Source organism: Parasteatoda tepidariorum, chromosome 3 (genome assembly GCF_982258835.1).
Source record: "Parasteatoda tepidariorum strain Cologne lab strain chromosome 3, Ptep-v5.0, whole genome shotgun sequence".
In the NCBI taxonomy this organism is placed as follows: Eukaryota; Metazoa; Arthropoda; class Arachnida; order Araneae; family Theridiidae; genus Parasteatoda; species Parasteatoda tepidariorum.
In genome coordinates, this window is record NC_141757.1 from 74244712 (window position 1) to 74257164 (window position 12453).

Consider the following 12453-nt stretch of genomic DNA (forward strand, 5'->3'; position numbering starts at 1 on the left):
TTCTCTCTATATAATGGAAACAAAAGAATACTGAATAAGAATACAATCTCACATTTGACCTTTGACACAACATCTCGTAAAAGAGGGTTGGCGTAAAGAACCGATCATCCCGTCACGATTTTCTTAAAGACTCCCACTTCCTTCCAGCAGGTAAGGCCACTTCCACACGCGCTATTGATCACGATGGTGTTTGGCTGATCAGAAGAGGAGGAAGATGAAGATAACTCAATCACTGACTCACGCCAAAAAGACAAGGACGACACCAACAAGATGGAAATGGCCTCATTTCTCTTCTTAGACAGAAATGTCTCTGTGTTCTTCTGGATGGGCGGAGAGGTGATTTATAAGAACATCGGATAGCAATGTCCAGATGGTATTATTTATTAGTAGAATTTCGACAGCCCGTTCATTCTGATTGAATAAAAATGTATTCAAATAATGAATGTGGAACAACTGGACTATACAAAAACCTAACAAGATACTCTATCCCCCCCTTTAGATATAATTTAAATTCATGTCTCTTTCTTACGATGTTATGTTGCTATTACACTGTTTAGCCTTATTTAGAATTAAAGTAATAAATCGATTCATAAAGGCAGAGAGTTGATATATTAGAACATGGAATAGCGATGTCCGGTATTTCGGTAGCTCGTTCATTGTGATTGAACAAAAATGTAATCAAAAACTGGGTGTGAATAAACTGAACAACGCAAGATTATAAATTTTTCTTTTTTGTTTCTTTGCATTTAATTTATATTCGTGCCTGTTTATTATAGTATTATGTTTTCGTCTAACTGTTTAACTTAACTTAGAACGAAACTGATATACTTATTTATTTATAAGAACATGAAATGACAATACCTTGATCTTATTCCTGCCTTATTCGTGGAATTTAGACAGCTCATTCATTCTAATTGAACAAAAATTGTATTCAAAGACTGCGTGAGAAATAACTGGACTATACAAGAATCTAAACAAACCTTGAATTTTTTAACACCATTTAGCTTTATAAAGGAAGAAAGTCATAAATTGATTTGTAAGAAAAAAACAGAACGGTGTCCAGATCTTTTCATTTCTACGTGGAGTTTCTACAGTTCGTCTATTTTATTTGAACAAAAATGTGTTCAAATACTTTATGTAAAAAACTGAACTAAAAACAATTCTTTTTTTTTTCCCTCACATATAATTTTAATTCATACTTCTTTTCCTTAAAGTTGCTGATTTTTTTTTTTTCCAAAATTAATTTTAAGAGCAGAATGTATGTTTAAACGTCAATATTGATCTAGAAACAAACAGAAACGAAAAAATTGCGTTAGTAATTCGCGGCTAAAATGAATGTACAAACAATTATTTTACAAGTTAAGAAAATTAACGTAATATCCATCTACACTTACAGAATAGTAACCAACTTACCCCCTTTATCACTCGGCAATCCGATTCAGCTGGTTTCGGAATGCTTTTAATGCTAGGATTTTTTTCCGTCTCATCTAAACGAAGACGCCACTTGGCGGCTTCACATTGATCAATTAACTATATAAGTAATAATAAATAAAGGAACGGAATTACGCATTTCCTTTGAAGTAATTGCCAATAAAACCTCAAAATATATAAAAAAAATTAATGCTAATCGGAAGTCCTTGAAACTGGTTATCCACATTAATCCTGTTGCTTTGAGAGTTTATCATACACTCTCATTTTTTATTATTCTGCGATCCTTGAGCTGTAGTTCGTAATTTTGAGAATCCTATCGTCACGTGATTTGTGAGGAAACAAGAAATCTCAAATATATGGCGAAAATGTTTCCTAAATTAAAACCTCATCGCAGAACATTATGGGAGATTGTTAATTTGCTAACTAGAATGACGAAACTAGGACTACACGATCAAAACTAAAATAACGGCATAAGCCAACCTGCTGTATGGTGGTCAGAGAATTAACATCTTACCAGGACCCCGAGATCGAATCCCGCTTTGGGCAAGTGTGTAATTTATCCTTCGGTTCTATCTGTCCTTGTGTTGTTGGGATGACGTTGATCAGCTTATATAATGTTCACAAAAAAGTAACAAACAATGCCACCTGTGAATTTTTTTTTTTTTTTTTTGAAGAATAAAATAGAATGATGAAAGATTTCTTTACTTCCTCGAAGAAGTAGCGATAGTTGTTTCATTCCTTGACAAAATGTTCGCTCGAAGCATATACCGCAAAATAGTTTTCGTCAAAAACGAAGAAACATGTTTCGTAGGATTTGAATAACCATTTTTTACAGTGTAAAACACTACAGACATTGATATGCGCTGGATCGAGTAAAATTTTCAGGAAAAGAATCTCTAGGAGGAAAAGTTTCTAAACCCTGTTTGTTATAATTGTAGAGAAACAATTGTGGTATTTTATTTCTCTGCAACTGCTTACAATTAAACAAGTTTATCATGTAACTAAACACTAGATAAATATTCGCAATCTCACATCCATATTCCAGAGTATTTTCTCCTATCCTTTGAAACTTAATCTCGTCTAAACCTGATGATCTCCAATGACAACAAAAAGCTTTGATTTCTTCTCATTACACAATTGATATGAGCGAACACAATGAGTGAATGGGAAATTTGAGCACAGTGGGCTATATAGCCGTGGGCTATTTTATACTTACTTTCATTGAACCGGAAGCAGGCAAAAACATCCTCTAATCATTTCTAAAGTTGTTTCAAATTGTCTTTGAAGAAGAGGAGGCGTAAGACGAGTCGGGTCTTTGGCCTGGCCTCAGCATAATCTGGTATACCATCCGGGTGGTTATGGTCCGGTGCTTTTCGGAGTACATTATGGTGCCCGGTGTTTCTTAAAAGAATGTTTGCACCCGGTGGCGCTTTACGGTATGCTAGTTATTATTTTAAAGATCACGCTAAGAAAAGCGCTTCTTGAAATACGACTTTACACTTCATGATTTGGGATGCAACGGGAAGTAAATAAATAACTCATTTCTTTGATATAAAAAAAGAATAAAGTCGTAATCTTAGAAACACTTTTGATTCGCATCAGTCAAAGGAAATAAATTGAAAATTACGAGCTGATTTCCGCTTTATTTATTTTTCTACTTTTTCATTTTTTTTTTTTTTTAAAGAAAAGACTTAAAATTTTAAAATAAATGTTTTTCACTGATCCTGGCTATTTTTTTAAATTCTATAATTTTAAGAAGTCTAACTTTATAATAAAGGTAGTACGAGAAAATTCGTCAGAAAATTGAAATGGTAACAGAAAATATTAAGCGATTGCTCTTTATTATTGTAATTATTTACGGTAACATATTTTTAATCTATCGATAATTTTAGAGAGTTAGAAATAATTTTTAATTAACAAATAAGAAGCATTTATCTGACGGAAATTTTTTTTTTCAATGATCATGTTCCTTTTAAAAAAATTAAAAAAATATCTAGAATTTTTAGAAGTCTAATTTTATATTAATGATAGTCGAGTAAATTCATCAGAAAATTGAAATGGTAACAGAAAAAATATTAAGTGATTGCTTTTTATTTATCATTAACTATTTTCGGTAATATATTTTTAACCTATAGATAATTTTGGAGAGTTTGAAATAATTCTTAATCAACCAGAAAATTAATTGTAAGAAATATTTATTGTGAGTATCTATGGCAAATTAAATATATCTTTATTTAGTGAAATTATCGAGAAGCGTGAACTGAATTCAATATATAAAAAAAACTCACAGTTCCTTACTCAGAAAATAACCCCATAAAGCAAGAAATGTTAAAAAGGAAAAGTTAAATGGTTGTCAAAATCAGGAATATTAAATTAACAGGAATATTAATCAGGAATATTATAATTAGAATATTAGACAATGCCGGAAATGTTAAAGTATAATCCTCGAAGATGCTAAAAATGTTAAATCTGAGAACTCATCAATATCAGAATGCATTTACAGGTATTGAATTCAATTTTGAACGTGAAAATAAATTACTAAGTAAATTAAAAGCAGTGTCAGTTTTCATAAACAATGTAGGATTTTTCTTTCAGGAAGGAAGATTAGGAAAGAGATACGATTTCATCAGATAAACACAACATTCCTCTAAATATTTTGTCACAAAGAAATCTTAAATAATTACACTTTACATCTCTTGCGAGAGGCGTACATTAATTACGGACAGATAAAGAATGTGACATTCCACCGAAATATGCGGCAAGACCGCTATGATAAATGATCGAGAAGAGGGCGATCCGAAGAAAGAAAAGCAATATTACGAGGGATTATGTCAAAACGGATGGCATTAATAATGCTTTACTTCCTTCTCTAGGCAATAATCTTGAGACATTTTGTTGAAAAAATAACAAAAAATACAGGTCGGCGCTCGCCAATCGATTATGAACGCTGATCATGGGCGAAAATAATTATACCTCTTTTCCAAGACTTTAGATACCCCCTCCTTTACAAAGAGGGGCGGGAGAGGGGTGTAAAAGGGCTACCGATTTCCATTTTCACTGTTCGAAGTTTGGAAGATGATTGCGGCCCAGAAATAATTTACCACCACCCCCTGGGGCAAATCGTGATCCAAAAGTGTACTACGAACGGTTCACCTGCACGTGCCATCTGCACGCTCATACCTGCCCCCGTATCATCCATCCATTCATTCTTCAGAAAAAATTCACTTGTTTACTGGTCCACTTTCACGGGGTGATCTCCTTCCAGTGGAGTGTTTGCTTGCAGTGGAAATACAGTAGCCCGATAATTGCACTCAACAGCTAATCAGATTATTCACCCCATGTTGTTAAGACTGATTTTGAAGCAAAGCAAAAACATGGCACATCTTTTTCTCCATTGTTTCAAAAAAGATCTAATATAAAAAATGGAAAACATTTTTGCGAGGAATATTACTATTTTAACGAACTGATGCTGTAAGGGCAAAACAAATTACTCACCCTATGTTAAGATTGGTTTCGAAGCAAAGCAAAAACATGGCATTTCTTCCTTTCTTCCATTGTTTCAGAAAGAAAAAAAATGGAAAGTATTTTTTGCAAGAAATATAACTATTTTAACAAACACGTAAGTGTAAACTGATGCTGTAAATAATAACTGTAAAATGTATACTTAAATTTTCAATTTTCCAAATGAGCCAATATGATAAAATTATTTCAGAACAACTCAAGGATTGATAGAATGTTGCCAGTTTAAATAAATAATTAAATAAAATAAAAATACAGACGAAATATTAAACATGAATAATATTTAAATGGACTAGTTAGGAAAGCTAATTACTTTTACTATAAAAGATATCAATTTATTTCATTGTTTAAATTAAAAATAGAAATAGATAAATTCATTCTTTTTTAAAAGTACAAAATAAAATTTACGAGTCTTATTAATTTATTTTTCAAACAAACTACAAATATGAAAATAAATAAACAGAAAATATAAGATTACACTATACATGTTATTTTGAAACTTCAATGTTAAAAATTTTGTTCAATTTTACTGCAACATCAATATGAATCGTAGGTTGAACCACATAATCTGACTTTTTAAACTTAATTATACGATACAACGGTTTAACTTATCTGGAACATGTTTCAATTGAACACTTTCTGAAGGTTTCAGCAAATTTGTATCGTACTATGGTTGAATGAAGGTATCGATAGTATAATTCAAATCGAACAGATTTTTCTGACGGAGCGCTTTTTGTTTAAATACTAATTCTCCAGTTAACTTCTTCATTAAAAGAATTTTTTTTATAAAATTTCAAATGAATAACACTGTCCTTTCTTACTTTTTACTTCTGCTCTGCAAAACATTCCGGATCAAATTACGGTATAAAGTACCGGCACTTTGGGTGCATCCTCCTTAAAATTATTTTACCGTATTATCTATTTTTGCAGTAAAATATTACAGCATAATTTTTTCAATAATATTTATTTAAATGTAAAAGATTTAGTAATTTTAAGGTAATTATTCACATTTTCTGTTGACTACCACGTTCTGGTAAAAATCGATTTAACGTTTAAAAAGTGCCGATACTTTTTTTTTTACCATAATTTGATCAGGAATTTTTTACGGTGTGTAATATTTCTAAATTTGTAGCTCAGGAGACTGCTAGAAAGTCATAAATTTGGTATTACACAATATTTATGCCTAAATATCATGTGCAAAATTTTTAAGAAGATTCGAAAAGACTGATGTTACATGTAACCTTCCAAAATTGAAATTTCTTAACGATTTGTACAAAATATTTAATGCTTTTTAGAATGTAGTATTTTGTGAATAATATTATATATATATATATATATATATATATATATATATATATATAACTGAATGCATTTTTTATTATTATTGTTGTTTTATTGTTTCTTACAAATTCACGTTATGTACTTGACACTAGTACAAAGTTTTACAATATGAAAAATACAAAATAAAACCAACCTATCAACGAAATTTTAAATTAACATAGTGATATGATAATTCTTTAAAAAATACATAATAAAATTAAATATATGTATTAAATTTAACCTGTTAGTAACACAATAAAGATAAATATCTCAAACAGGTTCTTCGCGTTTACACATAGGTGTAAAATCCGCGCAAACATTTTTCCTTTGAAAAGAACCGCGTTAAAGGGCGGTATACGCTTTCTCATAATGTGGCGTCAACAAAAAAATAGCACGCAGAGTTAAAACTGACGAAAATACTTTCGTTCTTTTTGTTCCACCCTGCGTTTAACATTAACGGGGTCGTTATTCTGAGCTTGTTAATGACCGTGAAGTGATACTCAGCACGTTGTTCAAACGTTGCGTCACTTTATAAATGGAATTAATTTCGCTGCATTCTCCATCCGGAACATCTGATTAAAAAAAAAATTTTTTTTTTTTTTCAATATGGCTAGATGTAGTGATCGTTAATGCCAACTGGCAACTAAAAGAGCAGAATCACTTTGTCAGATTAATCAAGCTCTTTAGATTGTAGTACTATGAAGAACTATGTCTCACAGAGATAGTGTTTCAACACCGTTGATCCAGCTCTAAAATTAGCAGGCATTCTAGGGAGATGAGTTCAGAAACCTTTTACGCATAAAACAGTTCTTATGAGACAGGATACTTGCAATCTTTCACAGGATACTAGTACCGGAGAAAAATTATACCAGCTAAAACATATTACGAACTTTATATCATATAATCAGATCAAGGGGGTCTCAATTACGCAAAAAAGTGTAGGAGTATTTAATATTCACCTTAGTTATCTAGCATTATAAGGAAATGAGTTCATGAACCTAATACACTTTTAAGAGTTCTTGTGAGACAAGTTACTTGCAATCTTTCACATGATGCTAATGTCAGACTCTACTGTTATTTGGAGTTTATTAAGAATGTGAAAAAATGATTGTTACAAGTGACAGTTGACACGTCAGTTATATGAATTTTATATCACATACTCATTTCGGGGGTTTTTAAATACATAAAAAATGTAGGTATATTTAAAGTTCCAATTTGAATAATAATTCAAATAAGCCAGCAATCGGGAAATCAGTTCATGAACGACTGGATATGATGCTTACAATCTTTCAAATGACCTGTACAGGTTTTGGCAGTTGTTTAAAACTTAGCTAAGTAATTATAACGCAAAGCATTTTATGAGAAATATGTTCGTTGTGACTTTTAGCTGTTACATCAAAGGCGGTCAGAAGCACTTTCCAACTGAATGCCAATTAAATAAAATAAAAAATAATAAGACCAATATAGACATAATCTTATATTCACAATAAAATAAATATTATTTTTTAAAGCTAATGTTCATTCGCCACTTAATAATTCTAATTTTAAACTAAGATTGCTCATTGATTTTTATCTTCTGCCAGTTACCATTGCCTAGCAATATTTCCTATTTTGAATCTTTGTAGTTCATTGTATACATAATTCGATATATCGTATCATTTTACTACATGTATAATTCAGAATAATGAATGTATTATTTTAATACAAGTATGATTCAGATCTCATTACTTATCAATCATGATTCTTTAACAGATTGTGTACTGATTCGCCTCTTTGGCCAGTTTCTACTGTCAAGTACTGTTTTCCAATTAAAATCTTTGTTTTTCAATACATAAATAATTCAATGTAATGTATGTTTAATTTGGTATAATGTATGGATTAGTTTAAAGTAAGAGTACGATTCGAATGCTCAAAAGTATGAGTATTATTAAAATTTAATTAACTCCAGTGCGAAAATGCCCGTTTAACTATTAAATAGCAAGTATTGAAAGTCATACATTAAAATTTAAGACAATTACCACACCGAACTAGTAGGTAACTTAAATAAAACTAGGGTTTAATAAGTTCCGGGAAGTCCACACTATATTATTCAAAATACAATGAGGTGTGGGATTTCAATTTATTCCAACACTTAATAGAACGTGAGTAACACAATGTGTGCTGAAAGGGTTCATTATAGAATTTGCTTAACAAAGAAGAATTTACCACCTGTGTTATTGTGAAAAGCGTTTACATTTAACATATTTAATACCAGGTGGGATGCATTTTTTAATGCAAGGCTGATAAATAATTGCCTTTGATAATTAGGATGATAAATCTCCTATATTTCATTACAGCTTCGGTATTCAGATATAATAATATTAATAAGATAGTAGAAATGATTATGCCGTATAATTGGAGAGTATTGTATAGATTTTGTTTTTATTTATTGATTATTTGGATAAACAAATGTATGGTTTTATATGTATTTCTTTGGGTCAAAGTAGTTAGATTTCTTTTATCCGCAGATGAATTCGTAATTACGAACTTATTTTTCATAGATGAAATGGTTACTTTTTTCAGCTATTTTTCATCGACATACAATGAGAAGAAAAACTTTTAAAGTACTTAAGCAGGCTTAATTTTCTTATAAATTTCGGAGTAGGATTAGTTCTTATTCATAAAAAAATAATAAATAAATAAAACAATAATTGCACGAAAAAGAAAATGTAATTGAAGAAGTGTTGAATAAAATTTTCAACTGCATTCGTATCAGAATCTAGAATATATTATTTCTGGCAATAATTTGATTAATCAAACGTAGCTTTTGTATCGTTGTGAAATACATTCGAATCAGAACAAACGGAATACCATTCTTCTTGTGATAATCTAGAATATTCAATTTTATAGCAATAATTTGAAAACACAAATGTAGATTCTATAACGTTTGCGAATTACATTTACTATCGAAAAATTACTATCATATTTGTAATTAACAGTAATATCTTTACCAAGAATATTTTATTTAATGAAAATAATCTGACTGCACAAATATAGGAAGTATAATATATTTCTATGTAATGTTCGCGAAAAACATTTACAACGGCACAAACAGAATTCTACGTTTCCATTGATCAACTAAAATATTTTGACTTTATGGCAATAACTTGACTGTATAAATATAGCTTTCGTGAAATAAATTTACAACGGAGCAAGTAGAATACTGTTCTTCCTGTGATTAAACTAGAATATTTATATCAATAATTTTTTGTTTTATGCCAATAATTTGACTGTACTAATGGAGCTTTTGTAATGTTCGTGAAGTACGTGTACAACGATACAAGTAGAATACTATTCCTCCCGTGATTAACTCGAATATTTGTATCTAGAATTGTTTGTTTTATGGCATTATGTTCGTGAAACACATTTTAAAACGGAACAAACGGATTCTTGTGATGAATAACCTTGCTTCTACAGCTTGACAGCGTTTCGAAATAAATTGTTTCACGCTGCTTTATTCAACTGGCAATTTAGTGTTTAAATGCCCACTACCAGAACACTTTCACTTTATCTTTCCATTGAGGGGCAAATCAAAATTGATCGGCATCTCTTTCCATTTACCACCATCCAGTTATAATAGAGATTCTTTTTTGTTGTGAAACCAAAGAAAGGTGAGCTAGAGGAGTGGGATGAGAGCACATTTGTCACATGGGTAGTCTTTTAGACACACAGGTGTGACGTGGACTTGCCACCACACACACCACAATGAGGGCCCCCATTTGGCGATTTGTCATCAGGGTGCTGTCAAAATTTGGACGTCTGTATCGGGGGCGGCGAAAAAGAAAGGAACATTCAGAGTTGGTTTGCCTCTTTTCAAGATGGAGTGCAGATTTCACGCCAGATAGTTGGCTGAGTGCAGAGTTTTTCCAAGAAATGAAAACGCTGCCCTACCCTGTTTGACACCAGTTTATGGCTGACAAGTATTTTGTTTAGACTCACAGCTATGTGACATCGTAAACAGAAGAAAGAAAGAAAAAAAAATCAGCTCTTGGAAAAATTGTAGCAGATTGAAACATTTCTCAAGTAACAAACACTTTTTTTAAAGTTAAATATTTATTTTAATTTTAGCAATAAACTTATTTTTTGTCATTTTCTTCCCCTTTAAATTCCTTTAGATATGCATTTGAAATGTTCATTATTATAAGTTATGTAAAAATGATAACATTAATCCAATGGCATACAAAAAAAAGAAAAGCAAAAGAATATTAATAAAATTTTAAATCTATGCATATAGATTTAAATTCAATTTTTTTGAAGGAAAGATAAAAAGTAAAGTTTTAAAATCTACCTCATATTTAAAGCAAATAAATATATATATAAAAACAGAATTAAAAATATTCTCAAAAGTTCTTTAGAGACTAAAAAAAGAAAAAAAAGTACAGATTGGTTTCTTGGCTGTACAGTTGGTTTCCTAATTAAATTGATAAATTTGAAATTATATTAATTTAAGCTAATCGTCTTCCTCTGAAAAAAAAAATAATCATAAAAAAATGCTTTAACAATCTCAGTATAAAATTATGTCACGTGCAAATCAAATTGCAAATGATGTTTGAATAAACTTGAACTGTAAAAAATGCAATCTGAAATCTAATTAATCAATCTAAAAATCAATCTTAATATTAATTTTTATCTAGAAATTTTTTCATATTCATCCGAACCAGACACCATTGTGTTTGAATCTAAGGCCAATTTCCAGTTTTAAATACACAAAATATACTTATAAGCAAATACCTAATGCATAATTTTTAAAGAATCTTCCTCGTGAAGATGAATTGGTATGTAAGAATATCTAACCAGTTTTTACAAAGAAAAAATAATTTAAATTTTATTTACATATAACATTAATTTTATTTAAAAAAATAAGTTAAAAAAATTAACGATTATCGATTATCTTATTCTTCAAGTAAATAAAATAATTCAAATTCAGAAATCTTTTGTTCACCATTTGTTTTCAGAACACTCAAATGTAGGCCTATATTCAAAAACCCGAATAACCCAAAACATAAAAAACAAACAATAGAACGCTAACACAACAATAGTTCAGGACTACAATTTGTCCACTATTTTTAATTTAAAATGAAACACAAAAAGACATAATATACAAAATTCTCAGTGAGTCAATCCTCAGAGCGGATGTCGCCAAAGGAGAGAAGGAAAAAAAAATTTAGTTCTAAAACCAACGTCGGTGGTCGAGATTGCTGGAGCCCAAAAATACTTCAAGAAATGCCAAATTGAGGGTGTGGAACATGAGGTAAGTCGTCTGAAGGTGGGGGAATAGTGTGTGTTCTCATTCCTATCCTCCTCTGCACTTTGGAGTGGGGAACCGCCCCCAGACAATTGTCTTCAGTTAGAGCAGGGTGTGCTTCTAGAATATTTGAGAACTTGATGATTGGAATCTCTAGGAACTACCAGTCAGGGTGCATTCTTATAACTTCAGGCGAAAATTCACTCCTTCGGGTAACCAAGAGTAGGTGTTACAGGTTGTTGTCAGTGGACAACAACACATAGGGGAGAAGAGGGAGGAATGTGAAGAATAATTTTCTAATATGAAAAGGGTGTTTTGATGAAATATGAGGTTTTCTGAGAAATAGTATCCACTTTTGTTACATAGAGTACGCATTAAGGGATGAGGAGGGCTCGATAGTTGTTATCCGGCTTCCTTTTGGATGTTCAAAATAATTCTCCCCAATGTCATTTCGTGGATGGGAATGGAATATTTTAAAGCCTTTGTTTATTATTTAGATCCCGAAGATTGAGTTGGAACAGCGAATTTCGACTTTTACACACACATATAAGTATTTTAAATTACTTCGAGCACATAACAAAATATTAAAATGCTAGATCACGCTTTCCTTTTCATCGGGATAACCGAGGAAGGTTTTTTTCTAATGCGGGTTAGTTTCATGAAAAAGTCATCCACGAAGGTGAGTTTGCCCCATGTCCAAGAGTTCCAGTGCCTTCTGAGTTGTGTCCAAATTTACAAAGCTATGGATTTGAATGATAGACATCAATGCAAAGTGCATCGGCGACTCATCAACGCACTAAAAATTTAATATGTAGTATAAGTTTTGGATTTGCGCGGGCTCGAACTACTAGTGTTCGATTGGTTTCTGGCTTTGTTCATACTTGATTCCAAATTTAAAT

General features: G+C 31.0%; 2 protein-coding genes across 3 annotated transcripts in view; one reads left to right on the forward strand and one right to left on the reverse strand.

Moving 5' to 3' along the window:
* Window positions 1-12453, reverse strand: part of LOC107436691 (uncharacterized) — a 60636-nt gene that overhangs the window by 33091 nt on the left and 15092 nt on the right. The window contains exon 1 of one of the 2 annotated variants that reach the window (XM_071181513.2): window positions 53-258. The exons of the other annotated variant lie outside the window; for it this stretch is intronic. The gene's annotated coding sequence lies outside the window, so the exon portion shown is untranslated. Of the gene's footprint in view, window positions 1-52; window positions 259-12453 lie in introns of those variants that run through there. 2 annotated transcript variants of the gene reach the window in all.
* LOC107436692 (sucrase-isomaltase, intestinal) overlaps window positions 1-12453 on the forward strand; it is a 101423-nt gene that overhangs the window by 9473 nt on the left and 79497 nt on the right. The window lies entirely within an intron of this gene.